Source organism: Loxodonta africana, chromosome 2, assembly GCF_030014295.1.
Source record: "Loxodonta africana isolate mLoxAfr1 chromosome 2, mLoxAfr1.hap2, whole genome shotgun sequence".
In the NCBI taxonomy this organism is placed as follows: domain Eukaryota; kingdom Metazoa; phylum Chordata; class Mammalia; order Proboscidea; family Elephantidae; genus Loxodonta; species Loxodonta africana.
In genome coordinates this window covers 142,365,852-142,385,476 of record NC_087343.1, presented here as the reverse complement: position 1 = coordinate 142,385,476, position 19,625 = coordinate 142,365,852, and the positions used below count along the sequence as shown (strand labels likewise).

Genomic DNA, 19,625 nt, shown 5'->3' with positions numbered 1-19,625 from the left:
CCTAGAGCCCTAGGTTTCTGAGTGCTGCTGAGCTGAAGAGAGTAATGACAGGGTCAGGGTTTGCCAGAGAGTGTGTCATAACAGAGATTTTAGGAAAAGTGCAAAGTGCCTTTAATCAGGACTAAGAGGAGCTTGCTAATATTGGCCTGTTTGTCAGTTGTTTATGCAGTGGGTGGGCTGAAATCAGGACTTCACTATTTTTTGCTATGAAAAATTTATGGAGTGTTTATTTAATTTTTTTTTTTTTTCCCTCTCCAAGGAAACATTTGCAAAATGTTAACTATGGATTCCAGCCTTACCTTTGCTGAATGATGAACTCTGGAACGTTTCTTTTACTTGGGGTCACGTCTGTTGGGGGAGGTGTTATTTGGGGCTGTGGCTTCTGTCTGTTAAGAGGACACCTTGGAAGGACCTCAATTATACAAGTCAATGTAGGAATTTCTGTTTGTCAAGACTTTCACTTTGCCAAGGTAATTATTACCTTATTTCTGTGCTGATAGATGTTCAACGCAGAGTGTTATGGTTGAGTCTTTGATCTCATCTCCCAAAGTTAATTGTAAAACTTTTGTGTGATCCTCTGTATTCCTGGATTACAAAATGAAACCACCAGGCAATTCTTGCTGTCATGGATAATTGCCATAAAGAGGGAAAATAGGATAGAGGGTTAGAATAAAGAATGAAAACAAACACTTATGGGGAACATTATGCTTCAGAAAAAGGAATTGCAATGTAATAGCATAATGATTTCATTCCCAGATTCATAGTGATTTAATGAAATAAGCAGCATCCAGGGCTCTAAACATGTTTACAGAGACAGCTTGAACATCAGATATTTCCATTGTAGTGATTTTTGTGTCCAAAATGTCATTATCTTTAAAAGATATACAGTCCTTTGAGTTTTGAAAAGACAAATAGTTTTCTTCTAATGCCTTGTGCTTAGCACTCATTGTTTTATCTTGCTATTTCCATGCAGAGTCATTATAATAGGATTTACATTTCAGGAATCAGCAATCCCAGAGATTGTTCGATAGAAAAGCTGGAGAGGAATGAGAAGACTTCTTATTCTGGCTGTCACAGATGATGATAAGGTTTTTAAAGGACCTTGGATATAATGACAGGGAGAATTCATGACCCAATGCTCAAGTCAGTTTCATGTTTTGCTTTTAATTATAATTTGCCCCCTTCTCTTTTTCATTTGCCAAGTAACATACCTTTCCGTAATTTCTGGTGGTAGAGGGGGCTGTCAAAAACCGGGTGAAAAAACTGTTGATTTGGAATCATGTCATAAAATAGAACTAAAGGAAACCAATTAAGTAAAACTGACTCTAGAATTGTACTAGTCAAGGTTCTTCAAGAAACAGAACCTATATATTATATATATTCTATAAACTATATAACCTATACATAAAATATAGTTATATTTATTTACTATACAAAAGCAAAACAAAACTCTGTTGCTGTCGAGTGGATTCCGACTCATAGTGACTCTATAGGACCCTATAGGAAACCCACAGGGTTTCTAAGGAGCAGCTGGTGGATTTGAACTGCTGAAATTTTGGTTAGCAGCCAAACTCTTAACTACTGAACCACCACACTATGATACATAGGTTCTGTTTCTGTTATCTATCTCTCTACGTAACGTATATATATTTGTCCTCGTAATTTCTATATACATGTACACACACAAACATATACAAGCTTCAGGAATTGATGGAGTACCAATTGATATGTTTCAACAAATGGATGCAGTGCTAGAAGACCTCACTCGTCTATGCCTGGAAATTTGGAAGAGAGCTACCTGGCCACCCAACTGGAAGAGATTTGAATACTTGCCTATTCCAAATACAGTTGATCCAAGAGAATGTGGAAATTATCTAACAATATCACATACAAGTAAAATTAAGCTAAAGATAAGTGAAAAACTGTTGTAGCAGTACATCAACAGGAAACTGTCAGACATTCAAGCTGGATTTGGAAGCGGATGTGAAATAGGGGCTATCATTGCTGATGTCAGATGGATTTTGGCTGAAAGCAGAGAATACCAGAAACACATTTATCTGTGTTTTATTGACTACGCAAAAGCATTCCACTGTGTGGACCATAACAATTTATGGATAACGTTGCAAAGAATGGGAATTCCAGAACCTTTAATTGTGCTCATGTGGAACCTGTACATAGACCAAAAGACAGTTGTTCGGGCAGCAAAGGCATGCATCAAGGTTGTATCTTTTCACTGTACTTATTCAATCTGTATGCTGAGGAAATAATCTGAGAAGTGGCCTATATGAAGAACGCAACATCAGGACTAGAGAAAGACTCATTAATAACCTGCGTTATGCAGATGGCACAATCTCGTTTGCTGAAAGTGAATAGGACTTGAAGTACTTTCTAAAGATCAAAGACTACAGCCTTCAGTATGGATTGCACCTCAACATAAAGAAAACAAAAATTCTGACAACTGGGGCAATAAGCAACATCATGGTAAACGGAGAAAATATTGAAGTTGTCAAGGATTTCATTTTACCTGTTCCACTATCAGCGTCCACCGAAGCAGCAGTCAAGAAATCAAGCGATGTATTCCATTGGCTAAATTTGCTGCAGAAGACCTCTTTAAAGTGTAGAAAAGCAAAGATGTTACTTTGAGGACTAAGATGCGCTTGACCCAAGCCATAGTGTCTTCAATCGCCTGATGTGGGTGTGAAAGCTGGACAGTAAATGAGGAAGATCAAAGAAGAATTGATGCCTTTGAATTGTGGTGTTGGCCAAGAATATTGAATATACCACTGACTGCAAGAAGAATGAACAAATCAGTTTTGGAAGAAGTACAGCCATAATGCTCCTTAGAAGAGAGGATGACGAGACTTGTCTCCCATACTTTGGACAAGTTATCAGGACCAACTAGTCCCTGGAGAAGGACATTATGCTTAGTAAAGTGCAGTGTCAGTGAAAAAGAGGAAGACCTTTAACGAGATGAACTGACATAGTGGCTACAACAATGGGCTCAAACATAGCAATGGTCATGAGGATGGCGCAGGACCCGGCAGTGTTTCCTTCTGTTGTGCGTATGGTTGCTGTGAGTTGTAACTGACTGGAAGGCACCTAACAACGACAACAACAACATATATTTATATATACCGGTAGACACACACACACACACACACACACCTTGAGAGAGAGAGAGAGATTTATTCTAAGGAATTTGTTCATGTGATTGTGGGGACGGCAAATCTAAAATCTCTAGGAGGAGGGTGGGAACTCCTGCAGGATGCCTATGTCACAGTCTTCAGGCAGAATCTGTCTTCTTCAGGAAACCCCAGTTTTTACTCTTAAGGCTTTCAACCGATTGGATGAGACCCAGCCACATTTTGGAAGGCAATCTGCTTTACTTAAGGTCAACTGATTTAAATGTTAATACAGGGATGGATTACTTTATCAAAGGTGTGGTGAAAACCAGGTGAAGTTTTGCATTACAGATTAGTAAATTGGCACAATTAAGCCCCTGCCTACCTTGCTTACTGCAAACTGGCCATACTGTCTGTCTTAGTCATCTCATACTGCTGTAACAGAAATACCACAAGTGGATGGCTTTAACAAAGAGAAATTTATCCTCTCACACTCTGGTAAGTTACAAGTCCAAATTCAGGCTGGCAGCTCCAGGGGAAGGCTTTCCCTCTCTGTCGTCTCTGGAGGAAGGTCCTTTGTCTTCAACCTTCCCCTGGTCGAGGAGCTTATCAGGTGCAGGGGCCCCGGGTCCAGAGGATGCACTCTCCTCCTGGTACTGCTTTCTTGGTGGTATGAGGTCCAACTCTCTGCTTGCTTCCCTTTCCTTTTATCTCTTGAGAGATAAAAGTTGGTGTAGGCCACAACCCAGGGAAACTCCCTTTACCTTGGATCAGGGAGGTGACCTGAGTAAGGGTGGTATTACAATCTCACCCTAATTCTCAACATAAAATTACAACCATAAAATGGAGGACAACCACAGAATACTGGGAATCATGGCCTAACCAAGTTGATACACAAATTTTGGGGGGTCATAATTCAATCCATGACACTGTCCTTACTGGTTAATCCACCCGAGTCACAAATCCCTTCATAACAACATCTAGACTATTGTTTGGCCAAACAACTGGGCACCATAGCCCAGCCAAGTTGACACATAAAATCAATTAACCCAAGAATAAATAAAACCAAATGATGCAAGGGTTGAACTGGGTGCCTCAGGCTGAAACAGAGCTCTCCAAGGATGATTTCAGGGATTGGGCTACTGATGGCAGAGCAAAGCAAAGCAAAGCAAACACAAAATTGCTAATGTGGCAACTAATGGATTTCACTTAACCCTCCTAATAATTTATCCCCCTGACATAAGTTAAAATTTAGGGCTGTCTTCCACCCAGGGCTGGGAACCCTTTTTCAGGTTTGATTTTCAATATAATGATCCCGTCACCATATATTGATTTGTTGCTTGGTTCCAACCCTCGTGTTGGTCCATAGTCTCCCCTTATAGGGCCTTGGTTTTCATGCATTATAGGGTATTCAATGTTTTTAAGTTATTACCTGTATTTCTTACGGAGTCCCTGGGTGGTGCAAATGGTTAATGTGCTTGGCTACTAACTAAAAGGTCGGAGGTTTGAGTTCACCTAGAGATGCCTCAGAAGAAAGCCCTGGTGATATACTTAAAAAAAAAACAGCCATTGAAAACCCTATGGAGCACAGTTCTACTCTGACACACATGGGGTCTCCATGAGTCAGAGTCGACTTGATAGCAACATGTTTCTTTGAGTGTAGTCCTGGGAAAATGTTACTGAACAAAGAGATACAGTACCTCCAAATGAGCCATTTTCCTGTCAACAGATGTTGGATTCTTCTCACTTCAGCCTTCACTTACCCCAGCACTAGGGTTTGTGTGGCCACTTCTTCCAATAAGATTCCCTATGTTTTCTGACTTAAAGAAAAACTCTTATCTTTCAGGAAAGAATTCATTCAAATTTAAAGAAGTGGAATAGAAATTTCAGATGTTATTCCAAATGGATTAAAAAAAAAAAAAAAAGACCAAACTATCAGAAATGAAGATAATAGAGAACTGAATAGGGGAAAAAAATACATCCAGTTTTAATAAATCCACCAACTTTTTTCTTGGAAATCAGCCTTTTCAAGATTTTGAGTGCCTACTCATTGAAGAACTGCTCATTTTCTATCTTGGTAACATATTTGGGTATTGCAGTAACTAGTTGTAATTATTCACCCTAGACAAAGACGAAAAAAAAAATAGTGTTTCTTTTTCCAATTTCTTAGTTTATGTGCAAAGTTGCAATTCCAGATGGGGCCCATTATGTGATGTTGTATTTCAAAGGGAAACATTTCGTAAAGTTGCTGGGGAAAAAAAAAAATGTCTATTAAGGAAATGAGAGCTGCTGAAGGAAAGACATGTGTTATCTATTTCTTCAATTAGTGGCAAAATCCTGGTAGTATTCTTAAAGAACTGTGGGTGTTCTAATTGAAATATTCTAGTCCTCGCTCTTCCCCAACCCACCCAATGCTATTGTGAAAAGGAGGAAAAACATCACAGGATTAAATTCTGGTAAAATATAACTATTTCTGATTTTGTCACTCTGAGAACCGGGTTACACTATTTTTGCTTAATGCATCATTTATTAAAAGTTTTTAATAGTAGGACAGCAAGCAATTATTTGAAACAGCTGGGTTACAAGAAGAGCTGATCACATGTTGTTAGGAATTACTGATTGTGGAAAGATGAACAATTATGCTCATGGAGTGTCCCTTACTAATTTTTAAGGTGAGATTTGTAATAACTTCATAATAGCTATAAAAATCAGAACAAATGTCTGGATTTCTAAGGGCCTCCTAGGTTTTTTCCTAGGTTTAAAATTGGCACATGGATTTAATTTTTTTTTTTAATGTAGTAGGTTTTGCCTGACAGGTTTTCAATGGTTTCAGGGGGAATGAAATCTTAAAAACGCTGAAGACAGTGCAGTAGTGGCAAAATTCAGAGACTGACAAAGTCTGAAACTTTTAATCTAAAATATTCATTTTATTAACTTTGGCTTAACACAGTCCCATTCTTTTCCTGGGTTAGGGTAGACAGAGACTCATAAAAAGATAGACCATAACTGTCTTCTATTTCCTGTGAGTAATTATGCAAAGGTAAAAAGATGTTATAATTATGGAAGTCAATTAACGCCTTTTGGGGGTCATCTTGGTAATTACATGAGAAGCATCACCTTTGAGAAATCCCAAAATCACTGAAAAAACCAGGGCCATCTTTGCCTTGGCAGGACTCTGGTGGTACAGTGATTAATGTGCTTGGCTGCTAACCAGATGCCACCATAGAGTTTCCAAGGTTGTAAACCTTTACAGAAGCAGACTACCACATCTTTTTCCCACAGAGCAGCTGGTGGGTTTGAACTGCCCACCTTTTGGTTAGCAGTCAGGCGCTTTAATCACTGTGCTACCAGGGCTCCTCAACCAATATGTTGGCTGTTTGAAACCACCAGCGGTTTCTCTGGAGAAAAATGTGGCAGTCTGCTTCGGTACAGCCTAGGAAACCCTAAGGGACAGTTCTATTCTGTCCTAGGGTCGCTATGAGTTGGAATCGACTGGATGGCAGTGGGTTTTGCCTCTGCCGAGCCCCTCCCTGCCCTAAATGGTTTAAAATCATTTCCCTCGTTGCCTCTTCCACCCTCATTTCCTTCCAGTGTCTTGTTAATATGACTGCAAATTAGGAATCTAAAGTAGGACACTTTTTCAAACAGGATGAGGACAGTCTCTTTTGCCAGGTAAGTGGGTGGTTATTTGCAGTAAGTAATTAAAATGCCCTTCACTGAATTAAAAAAAATATGCGTGTATATATATATATACACACACATATAAAACAATAATGCAACAACAAAAATGAGAGTCAACATCTGAAGCAACCTAGAAATTAAGCAATTAGCTAAGTTGTGAGATGACCTGAAAATCCTGCAGTTGCAGACAAGGGCGTTGCCAGGGCCTTGGCTCTTTGGCCATCTAATATAAAAAATAAAGAAATACAGAATCATGATTCTTCCAAATACAATTCATTTGCAAATTTCCCCACTACTGGATAGTTACAGAGCCTTATCTTTTGCCTTTGAATATATATATTTTTCAAATGGAAATAACGATTTGTTTTTCTTTTAACTTATAAATGTAATGGATACTCACTATTAAAAATTCAAATGATATAAAAATCCCCGGTGAAAAAATCTGCTAAAATTTAGTGTCTATCTTTCTAGCACATTATATATAACACAAAAATATAAACAATAGATTAAAATATATGTAAGCACATTTTAATAAAAATTCATTTATTCAACAATTATTTACTGAGCACCTACTATGTTCCAGGCAATGGAATAAAGTGGTAACAAAAACAGGCATGGTCACTGCCCTTATGGAGCTTACCAGGCTGCTGCAGGGGAGAAACACTAAAGAATCATAAAACTGAACATAATTGCAGAAGGAGAGGTAAATACTGTAAGACCTTCTCTCAGGGAAAAGGGGGCATAATGCAGGAGATAGGGAAGGCTTCCCTGAGGAAGTGATGATACTGAGTTTAGATTTCAAGGAAGAGTTGAAAGGTAGATGTGACCTAGAAGAACATGGGAGTGGGGGTTAGGGAGGGATCCAGAGAAGCTGAGCTTTCCAGGTAGAGGAAACTGTTTGAGTAAAGGCTTTGTGAGAGCAGGAACATGTGTATTTGAGGAAATAAAGGAAGGGTTATGCCAGAGGATAAGTTTGTCCCAGTAGGAGAGAAGCCAGTGGAGGGACCAGGCCTTACATGGCCTTATACATCCTGCCAAGGGCTTGATTCCCAAGCCTAGGAGTAATAAAGTGCCTCATGGAGGGCTGATTGAGAGGGGCAAAAATATGTGCAGAGGAATCAAATGGGAGGTTATCCTAGTAGAAGGGAGAGAGAGCAAGGACGGTAGTATGAAGTAGGCTGGGGGTGAAGCTGGAGAGACAGGAGGTGAGTTGTTTGTGAGGGTGACTGCAGGAGGCGGCAAGGGAGACACAGTTTGTGCATTTTCTCCAGTGGCTGCCTTTCAAACCTTCTGCCCATTTTACTACAGTGCTGCCTTTTCTTATTTGCAGGATTTATGGATATTATTCCCTTTTTGGTTACAATGTTTTCTTTGGGTCTCTTTCTTAATCTTGTTTATAGTATTTTTTTGACAATCAAGAATTTAAATTGTATGTAGTTGTATTTGTCAATCTTTTTCTCTCGGTATTCTGGAATTTTTTGCCAATTCTATTCCTTTTGTAATAATATTTTGTGGTTTTATTTTTTAAAAAAATTTGTTTGGAATTTAATTTTGAGTATGTTAAAAGAAAGAGGCTAATCTTATATTTTATAGATGGGTAAACAGTTGTACTCATACCATTTATTATCTTTTCCCTATTAATTTGAAATAAATTCACACACACACACGGCTATAATCCCTTATACTTTTCTAGTCCATTCAGTTTGACTTTTCCTGTGCTAATTAGAATAGCTTTATAGCATATTTAAAAACATATATATATATCTTTATTCTTCTTGTACATTTTCTCTTCCACAGAAATCCAGAGAATCAGTTAATTACTCTCATAAAAGGAACTGTTGGGATTTTCCTCGAGATTGCACTGAGTTTGTAGATTAATTTGGAAAGAATAGACATGATTTTTACAATGTTGAATCTTCCTGTCTATGTCCTTCCTTTTATTCAAATCTTCTTTTTTAGGTACTTCAGTAAAGTTTTATGATTTTATTTATGTAGTTATTAAGGCAAAAATATTTTTTATGTCTCAGATTATAATTTCCTACTTCTCGACTGCAGTAAAGTGTTGTGTAAATAGACTGATATTCTCTCTTGACAATATCTAGGCTGATACTTTCGAGAAGTTTGTAGACCCCAGATAATTAAGATGTTTGACATTTGTTCTAGGCAGGAGGATGCGAGGAAGGTGACCTTTTTTTTCTTGGAATAAATGCCTTTATGGAGAATTTCAAATCAATGGCTCTTTCCAAGTGATAGCCTGCCTTCTCCAGTACAAAGTTTAACATGTACAGGGGATATGTATCCATGGGTGTTTATCTCCGTCTTCAGAGGCGCACTTACTCCATTGTGATTTGGAAATATTCCAGCATCATTCCTCTGCTGATACATGTTCAAGGCCAAGCTGAAGAATCACTCATCCTTATCCTTGTGTCTTTATCTGCTTACTGATCTGTTCTTGCTACTACCTCTTAGATTCATCAGAGGGTCAGGGGATTCTAGCCAGAAGCCCTTAAAGACTGACCCTAAAGTTCACTTTTGTGTTTTTGAAAGACATTTCCTTCTTACTCCTTCCTGCCTGGCAAAGAAGGGAGTTATCATCAGATGTTAGGGTTGATGCTGCGCACAGAAGTACGCACGAGATGAGATAAAAACAACAGCCACTTTCCTGTTTGATAAATCCAGAATTCTTAGTTCAAACAGCTTTCTTCAAAACTCTTCTTTCAGTGTTCGAACTAAGTGTGTGTCTGGTAGTGAAGACTTGATTGACATCAGAGAAGCCCTGTCAAAGCTTGGGAGAGTCGATAGGGACAAACCTGGGTTTCCTCAAGCACTTTCTCTCTGTTTGGCCTTAGCATCTCCAAATTTGCTCACTGTGAAGCTCAGTCACTGATTCTTGGTGTCTTCATTTTCCAGCCGTAGCCTGGACACTGCGGTGACCATGGCTTGAAGCTCACTATCTATTGCATTTGGGGTAAATACTTTTCTATTATACTTATTGTTTATCCCTCGCTGTCCTGCCTGGTACTGTAATACACTGTGTTCAGTATTCTAACAGGATCGCATGGGTCTGCCATCACTAGCTTGATTTTTTACAGGAAGCCAAGACAATTAAGGCCTTGAGAAAGCAAATGTGAGAAATGCATACTTCTGTCTAGGGACATTAGTGCAAAGTGAAAACAACACTGTCTTCTATTGTTTGCTTCTGCCACTCATTTTCACCAGTAAATAACCGAGCTCTTCCCCCACACCAGGGCATGAACTGATTCAGCCCTGGGGTTGGGGGGAAGGCTGTACTTTAAGATATAAAATACCAGATTCCTTGTAAACATCTAATTGTCACGTTTAATTGCAGTCTGCTTTCTTTTCTTCCACTCAGCACTCAATTCAAAGCAAGTTCTTTCTTGGTTTAAAGAGCACACCTTATTTAATAATAATAATAATGAAGACACATGCCATTTTAAAAGAAAATTTCAGAAAACCTAGTGGCAGGTAAATATTAACAACTGCTTCATGCATTAAATGAACCTAAGTGGATAACAGAATACTGCTTAGTGGGGGCCACTTCCATGCAAAGCTGGCCTTTGAGGAATGGACCTCCGGTTCCTTCCAAACCCAGTTAATGATGCTTTATGTAATAGTGACAAGCTAATGCAAATTTAAACAGAATTTTAGGACTCCTTTTTTTTTTTTTTTTTAGGGAAGAAGTAGCCATGAGGCAGAATTGACTTGATGACAACCAACAACAACAACAGAACAGGGAAGAAGGACCCTGAATAAAGGATCCTAAGTTTTCACTATTCTAAAGGGAAAAAAATACAGAAAGTCAGAAATGGTTTCTATTTAAACTGTTACAGAATGTCAGCTGTACAGTTTCTAAGTTTCCTTACAGGGTTCTTCTCATGCTTCTTCATTGTAGTTATGTTGCAGGGCAAGGCTTCTCAGCTCAGGACTAAGCCCTGCCTAGGCTCTCACCTTCTTCTGACCATGAATGACCAGGAGAGGCTCGGAGGTTCCACACGAACAAAGCTTTATTAGTGACAGAAAGAAAGCAAAAGGCCGGCAAGGGAGAGATGGAGAGGGGTTTCCACCTACACTAGCCTCCAGTCTCTTGTGAACAAAGGATTTCCTAGGGTTTGTATAAGGTTTTAGGTGGGGGGGGGGGGATGGGGAGGCATTATCTTTTTTTCATTAGATGGGTGGAGATTTCCAGGAGTAGGGGAGGGATTATGAAAATCAAATGTGCTCACAGAATTTAAGATGGATTTCCTCGCGGAGGTTGCTGTAACTAAGATGGAGTCTGTTACAAAGGCTTCCAGGATGTCCGACGGGACTTACTCTGGGATGTTGTACGTGCGCGATGCCCCTAGATCTTGGTTTGAGTCCTGGCGAGGGGTCCCTGCTCATGTTTGTCTCATGTGGAAGGGCAGTCATAGGCCACGTTGATCTTTATTGCGCATGCTCTGCACCTGGTGAGGCCTTGAAAAACAACTCAGGAGGATTATCAATAATTTATAGCTGGTCAAACACACAGGGCCTTGAAATGTAGCCCCTTACCTTATCTAAGTACCTAGTTTGTTAATCACAAGTAGTTTTCAGGTGCCAGCAGCAAAAGTTATATGGTGGTCTGCACTCAAGTTTAGATTCCAAGAATACCAAGTGAGAGGCTTTTTAATTCAGCCAGCCTGATCTCTTGCCTGTCTCAGTTACCCAGTTGTTCTTGCTGGCCCTTCTGTCCTTCCCCTGGGACTTTGCTGATAGTGTTCCCTGTCCCTAAATGCCTTCTTCTTCCAACCTCTACTGAAAGGGCAGACATTTAATTGTTTCCAAGATTCTGTCCCCTTCTTTCGTAGTAAATAGAGCTTCCACTTGGCACATTGTTGGCCACCTAGAAACTACATTTCCCAGATTCCTTTGAGGCTAAGATTCTGGATATAAATTAAGTTCTACCAACAGAAAGGAAACCCTGGTGGTGTAGTGGTTAACAGTTTGGGGGCTAATCAAAATGTCCGCAGTTTGAATGTACCAGGTGCTCCTTGGAAACTCTATGGGGTAGTTCTACTCTGTCCTATACGGTTGCTATGAGTCAGAATCAACTTGACGGCAATGGTTTTTTTTTTTTTTTTTTTTACCAAAAGAAGCTATCACAGGAAATTTAGTAGAAGAAAGTGAGACAGAGGCTTCTTTTGGTTTCTGGCTGTCTTCACCAACCAGCAAGGTGATGAGTTTCCTGAGTTGACCTCTGTTCTCTAGCTTCCTGGTGGTTAAGAAGCAGTTGTGTAATGGCCACTTCTAGACCTGACTCTGATCCCTCAACACAGCTTCTTGTGTCCGTTCTCTAGCTTCCTGTGTCCGTTCTCTAGCTTCCTGCTTCAGCAAGGGCCTCAGGCTAGACTGCCTTGGTTCCAGTTGTGCCTCTGAGTTAGCAGCTCCTTTAGTGGCCGATTCTGTGTGACTCTGGCAGTCATTCCAAGAGGCCTATCCAATGATTCGGTAAGCCCATGAATCCCTGCATTAAATAAACTCTTGATTAAAATACCTAGAGCAAGTTCTAGTCCTTTTGACCCTACTGCTAATGACACTAATTATGTCCAGACTCGTAGAAGCAGGGGTGCATAGTAGACACTCAAAAGGTTTCACAGCTATCTTATAGAGGTCCCCATCTATAAAGTGAGGCTCAGGGACATCAGTAGCTTGCCTAAGGCCACAGAGCTGGAAAGTGAAGCCCCACTCTTCTTGTGAGTCTTCTCTATCACTCCAGCTATGAGCAAAAACACTGTGCAAGAATTTCAGAACAAAATGCTGCCTTATCAGATCTCAGAATGATTCCTTTCATTTTCAAATGGGGAAACTGAGGCTAAAAGAGGGAAATTACCTTATTTTTTGAACTCTTCACTGTAAACCATATACTCTACAAAGTTGAATTGGACTTGATCCCCGAATATACTGTGGAATTTTATACCTTTAATGTACTTTGGGAAACCCCGGTGGTGTAGTGGTTAAGTGCTACAGCTGCTAACCAAGAGGTTGGCAGTTCAAATCTGCCAGGCACTCCTTGGAAACTCTATGGGGGCAGTTCTACTCTGTCCTATAGGGTCGCTATGAGTCGGAATTGACTCGATGGCAGTGGGTTCGGTTTCGGTTTAATGTACTTTGCATTCACAGTGACCCTATAAGACAGAGTAAAACTGCCCCATAGAGTTTCCAAGGAGCACCTGGTGGATTCAAACTGCCAATCTTTTGACTAGCAGTCGTAGCAGCTAACCACTATGTCACCAGGCTTTCCATATGAGTCAAAATCGACTTGATTCAGTTTTTGGGGGGTTTGATGTGCTTTGGGGAAACCCTGGTGATGTAGTGGTTAAGAGCTACGGCTGCCAACCAAAAGGTCAGCAGTTCGAATCCACCAGGTGCTCCTTGGAAACCCTATGGGGCAGTTCTACTCCGTCCTATAGGGTCTCTATGAATCAGAATCGACTCAAGGGCAATGGGTTTTTAATGTGCTTTGGAGCCCTGGTGGCTCAGTGGTTAAGAGATGTGGCTGCTAACCAAAAGTTTGGCAGTTGGAATGCACCAGCTGCTCCTTGAAAACCCTACGGGGCAGTTCTACTCTGTCCTATAGTGTGTCTATGAGTTGGAATTGACTTAATGGCAATGGGTTTGTTCGTTTGTTTGTTTTTGGAATGTGTTTTGGCCTCTGGGGAAAGGGAATCCTTCTGCTCCTCACATTCTTCCCCATCATTTTTATTCTACTCAAAGGAGGAGTGCTCATTGTGTGCCATTGAGTCAAGTCGACTCATAATGACCCTATATGACACAATAGAACTGCCCCATAGGCTTCCTAGGCTGTAATTTTTATGGGGGATGGACTCAACATCAGTGGATTTGGTTTGTTTTTATGGGAGCAGATTGCCAGGTCTTTTCTCCTACAGAATGGTTGGTGGGTTTGAACCGTGAACCCCTTGGTTAGCAGCTAAGTGCTTAACCGTTGTGCCACCAGGGCTTCTTCAGGGAGGAGTCAATGCTATGAGTCAGTCACTTATAAGGGCTGCCAGTGGCCTAAGATTGCATTATACTGTATTTAAAAAATAAAAAAAAGCGCTGGTGGCTATATTGTGACAATTTCAAAGGATCCCACAAGGCTGGGTTGGGACTGAGGACTGAGCCACTCCCTGAGTGTAGCCTGATCATTTCTCTTCTCTTTCCCACATCAAGGGCCCAGCCTGTTCCCTCAGGAGAAGCCCAGGTCATCTCTCCTCTCTTCTGGTACTCACCCTTCTCTCTATGTTGCCAGGCCTGTCTTTCTATGATGGGTCCTTCTACTTTGGCACTGTATGGTATGTTTTACATTAGCTTTTCCTCAAATCATAGTGATGAGACATACATTTTGGGTTTGTGTTTTGGGTGAAACAGCAGACCTTGTATGCTGCTAGAATTTATTGTGCTTTAGATGAAGGTTTATGGAACAAATTAGCTTCTCATTAGACAGTTAGTACATATATTGTTTTATGACATTGGTTAACAACCTCACGGCATGTTGACAGTCCCCCTTCTCCACCTTGGGGTCCCTGTTACTAGCTTTCCTGTCCTCTCCTGCCTTCTAGTCCTTGCCCCAGGGCTGGTATGCCCCTTTAGTTTTTGTTTTTTATTTAATGGGCCTCTGCAATCTTTGGCTGAAGGGTGAACCTTGGGAGTGACTTCATTACTGAGCTGAAAGGGTGTCCGGGGGCCATATTCTCAGGGTTTCTCCAGCCTCTGTCAGGACAGTAAGTCTGGTCTTTCTTTTTGAGTTAGAATTTTGTTCTACATTTTTCTCCAGCTCTGTTGGGAACCCTATATTGTGATCCCATGCTGTTAGAATTTAAATCAAACTAACTTAGGTAAGGAAACCCTGGTGGCATAATGGTTAAGAGCTATGGCTGCTAACCAAAAGTTCGGCAGTTTGAAACCACCAGGTGCTCCTCAGAAGCTCTATGGGGCAGTTCTACTTTGTCCTATAGGTCACTGTGAGTCGATAATCGACTCAACAGCAGTGGGTTTGGTTTTGGTTTCTGGTAACTCAGGTAAGGAATCCTTGCATGATGCAAATGGTTAAAGTTGTCAGCTGCTAACTCAAAGATTAGCACCTTGACTACCCAGAAGTACCTCAGAAGAAAGGTCTGGCAATCTACTTTTGAAAAATCAGCCACTGAAAACCCTGGGGAGCATGGTTCTACTCTGACACTCACGGGGGTCGCCATGAGTTGGAGCCTACTCAATGGCAACTTGTACTAGTAGCTTACATGAAGGCATTTTCCATGGGTCTAACTAGCTTCTCAGAGTTTATATTGGAGTTTGGGGGGGACAAAGCTAAAAAGAATCTATTAGCCGACCTTGCTTTGCCTTTTTTGTGCACATACACCCCTTAGGACCTTTGTGGGAAAGGACTGCAAAGGTCAGGGCAGAATTGGGGTACTATTTCAGTACCATTTTAAATTACCACTGATTAGGCCTCTACATAACCATCCCTGGAAAGTCCTCACCTCCCCCCACAACTGCCCCCTAGCCTGAGTGACACCCACCTTCTGTGAAACCTCTTTAAACCTGGCAGGCAGAATTAATTCCTTTGTCTCTGGCAGCCCACAAGCATTGTTGACACAACAGAAGCAGCAAGCATTGTTGACACAACAGAAGCAGAACTATAGCACTTACCGCGGCAGCGTACTGTAATGAGCCCTTTACTTATCTGTGTTTCCCACTACATACTGACCTCCTTAGGGAGAGTGACTGTATCTTATTCATCTCTTAATCCTCTGCAGTTAAATAAATATTTGCTAGATCAAATTGAATTCCCACCCCAATTGCAATGCAATGTATCAGGAACAGAGATTCCACAGTTCGTGGATTTTGAGGAGTCCTGGACTGTATGGTGCACCTTTGATTTAATGACTCTTTGGAGTGTGGGTTGCTATGAGCCAAAATCACTTGACGACAATGGGTTTGGTTTTTTTGATTTGGGGTAGGGGTGGGGGAAAAATATATTCAATGTATGTGTGTGCGTATTGCCTTAAATTTAGTAGTGAGGAACATGGGTTCTGGTGCCTGGTTCCCTGATTTGACCCCTGGGTCTACGACTTACAAGCTCTGTGGCCTTGGGCAAGTACTTTAACTTCTCTGTGCGTCAGCTTTCTCATCTGTAAAATGGGGCTGATGATAGTATCTACATTGTAAGTTTTGTTGTAAAGATTAAATGAATTAACATATGGAAAGTGCTTAAAATAATCCTGGCATATAGTAAGTGCGATTTAGAGCGTTTGTTATTATAATTACTCTGATATCAGAAAAAGTAAGATGAAAAAAAAAAAAGGAGAAAAGATAACTTCAACTAAAAAAGAACAACAACGAAAAATTAGTATTCTAAAAGCTGGCTTATATAACTTTTAGTTCAGAACATTTTTACAACTGCTAGCTACCTCCAGAATTGGCTCTTCTTTCTCTGAACACTTAAAGAGTTACTCTTTTTCCTACCTGCAGGAATCTTGCATACCTTTCTCATATTATCATTTTTCTTCCATTTTACCAGTCTTGATTTCACCTGAAGGGCCAGCCCTGTGTTTTGTAAGTGTTAACAAGAGCCGCCAGGGAATCTAATAAAGTAGTAAATGAACAAATGAATCACCAGAAGAACCCACACACAACACCTGGAATCAATGAATAGATACTACATATTCAGCCATTTGGAGTTATAATCAACACATTAACAAACAAGCCTCCACCGTCCTGCTCCAGCCCTGGCAGCACGTGCTTCTCTGTTGGGCACAGATCTAAACGGGTCCTAGATTGCACACACATCTTGTGCTGATTTCCTCTATTGCTTGTCATTACCCGTTCTTTTATCCAGGCTGGAATGTGGATAATTTTTCCATGCTTTTCCTCATTATTGATTCAATTACACCTCTTGTTCTTTCTCAATTACATCTTCCTAAGATGCATTCTCCTACACGGCCTGTATGTAACATAACTGTCTTATCATCTTTTATACATTCAGAACTTTCAATCTACCTTTTATACTTTTGGTACTGTCTTTCTAACTCATATTCCCTGCTCCGTGAAGGCATGGACTTGCCTACATTACTATCTTTCCAGGACTCCTCCAGGTGCTACAATGGGAACCACTTAAGAAATGGTTTTGGACAAAACATTGGCACAAGATAAATCTGGTTTGAGTGACAAGTTATATGGGAGATAAAGGATATAGACAACATGGCCAGTATAATCATTAACTCATTTATTTATTAAAAGCCTACAGAAACTCTCTGACAGGTACTATGCCAAGAACTGTGCCAGGCCAGGTGCGTCAGTCTAACTGGGAAGGCCAGAGTAAAAGATACTAAAATACATCATTACCTATTACATTGTTTGAAACAGCATTAGAGACATTTGGTGAAGGGGTAACCCCCTGGGGGGGGGGGTTGAAATGGTCACAGTCAAGTTTGATGAAGAGAGTGAAACTTGACTAACCTTGAAGGACTGAAAGATTTAAGCTAGTGTTGGGGAGGGAGTCAAGTATTCCAGAAGAGGAGTGTGGCAGAGAGGCAGGAATGGGCGCGCTGTGTGTGGGAAGGTGAAACTACTTTGGCTGGAATGGAGAACAGGAAGCTTTGAACTCTAGGCCCGGGAATTTGATGTAGACTGAAACAGTCTACTGGAGCGATGTGATGGAAACAGGAGATGATCTGATAAAGTTTTACTAATAGGATTGAAGGAAAAGGAGCATAGCCTTGGGTGGCCAGCAGGGACCCATAATGTGAATCAGGGAAGATGGCAGCATGGGGATGGAAAGGAAAATGGGGACATGAGAACAATCAGAAAGAAAGCTGAGCCTGGCAGATCACCACTTTTGTTTAGAATTCCAATACATGTTCTTGCCTGTAGGAGTCCTATAGTTGTCTCATCCCACATTTCTCGATCAGCCCTGGCCCTCATCTCACTTTGCACTTCCTTATAAATTATCCAAGTGGAGTACAACCAAGTCATAGCATGGAAAGTGCAGACTAAGAATTTTATCATGTGAAACCCGGGATTCTGTTGTTGGGTTGTGTGTGGTAGTACTGGTGGTGGATGTTAATGATATGATCAGTAAGATCCTGCACAGCTGGCCAGCTGACCTGGGATTTTGGTAAATCATCCTGGTTATAGCTGCAGTTTGGCATAATGAATAACAAATGTTTGACACCTTGCTGTCTCCACCACACCCTGCCCCGCCCCCACCAAGAAAATGAGAACTTGGGCTGGCTAGAGGATGGGAACCCCTCATCAACCCTACTCCCTCCCTGCTTTTTCGTTATCCAGGGGCTTTAATTTTGGGGAGGGGCTTTATTGTATCTGGTGTCCTTGGGTGGTGCAAACGGTTAATAAGGTCAACTGCTAACAGAAATGTTGGAGGTTCAAGTTCACCCAGAAGTGTCTTAGAAGAAAAATATACCCCTGAAAAATCTGCCACTGAAAACACTATGGAGCACAGTTCTACTCTGAGACACATGGGGCCACCATGAGTTGGAATCGACTTGTTGCAAGAGGATTTTACTGTATCTGTATATTTCTGGTTGGTTAATTTTCCAAAAGACAGCTTAATGAAGCTGCTCTGGTAAGGACTCAGCTTTCTCAGCCACACTTAGGAACTTGACAAACTTCATTATTGATATTCCCCTTTCTCTGAACGTTTAGCCTGCCCTAACTGTTGGCCCTTATACTGTTGGCTCTTATAGAAGCTCCTAGTATTCTCTGCTGTTTTATAGTGTCATTTTTCTCTCCCTAGCTAGGTTTTTAGCTAGGTTCAGCTTCCTCTGAGGGCCTGCCATGTCTTGTCCTCTTCTTTACGGCTGGCAGAATGAATAAATGAATATATAAATCCCCTGCAGTGCAAGTAGTAGTGAAAAGCTCATAAAAACAACCCAACCCTTCTGATTGTGATTTTTGAAGAACTAAAAATAAATGGACTCACAAGGATGCAGGTAAAGTGATTTGTAATATGAGCTTAAATATGGCTTGAGAATCAACCTTAGCTCTGGTTACAATTAACGGAGGACAAGCAAACTCGGCCTTATGTCATGGTCATAGAATTGTAGGCTTTAGGGATCATCTACTCAGATCCTCTCTATTTTCTTTTTTCCCCAGTGTGGAGCACTTCACGAATTTGCATGTCATCCTTGCACAGGGACCATGCTAATCTTCTCTGTATCATTCCAGTTTTAGTATACGCTGCTGAAGCGAGCACAATCCTCCTATTTTTCAATTGAGGTTTTGAGGACAGAAGTGACTCGTCCAAGATCACATAACTGGTGGCTGAGCCTAATATAAAATTGGGAATGGGCAGTCTCTAAACCGGTCCTTGGGCCTACTGTATCTAGAGACGCATTCATCTGGGACCCACCGGGAGATCTACTCACTCTGCCAGAGCCCTCGATGCCAAAACTACTCTTGCGCCAAAGCCTTTTTGCCAAGAACTCTTCCAGAGTCTTTGCCAATTGATGAAGCAAAGGAAAAGAAGTGCTAGGAGCAGAAGGAAGAGATTAGGGATGGAAGAAGGAGAGAGACAGGGAATGTGGAACACAGTGTTCTGCCTTGGGAACACTGATGATGGCAGTGGTGGGATGGGCCTGAGAACCAGGTGGCGGGGACTCAGGTCTATGCTCTGGGAGTTTGGAGATGCCCTTTCAGCTGCTGGAGCAGAGGCGAGTTCTAAGTTTTCAGTGAACCAGATAGTCCAGGCAATACCTGCAAACCTATTCAGAGACTTTTTTTTCTGGTATGCATTTTAACTGAGACATGGCATAAAGTAGGGCATTT

The 19,625-nt window shown here is 41.0% G+C and overlaps 1 non-coding gene across 1 annotated transcript; it reads right to left on the bottom strand.

The window, feature by feature from the left end:
• Nucleotides 1-18,948: 18,948 nt before the first annotated feature.
• On the bottom strand, nt 18,949-19,051 carry LOC111751860 (U6 spliceosomal RNA). Its single transcript, XR_002786918.1, has one exon. It is a non-coding gene; the product is annotated as a U6 spliceosomal RNA (small nuclear RNA).
• Between the last annotated feature and the right edge of the window lie 574 nt (nt 19,052-19,625).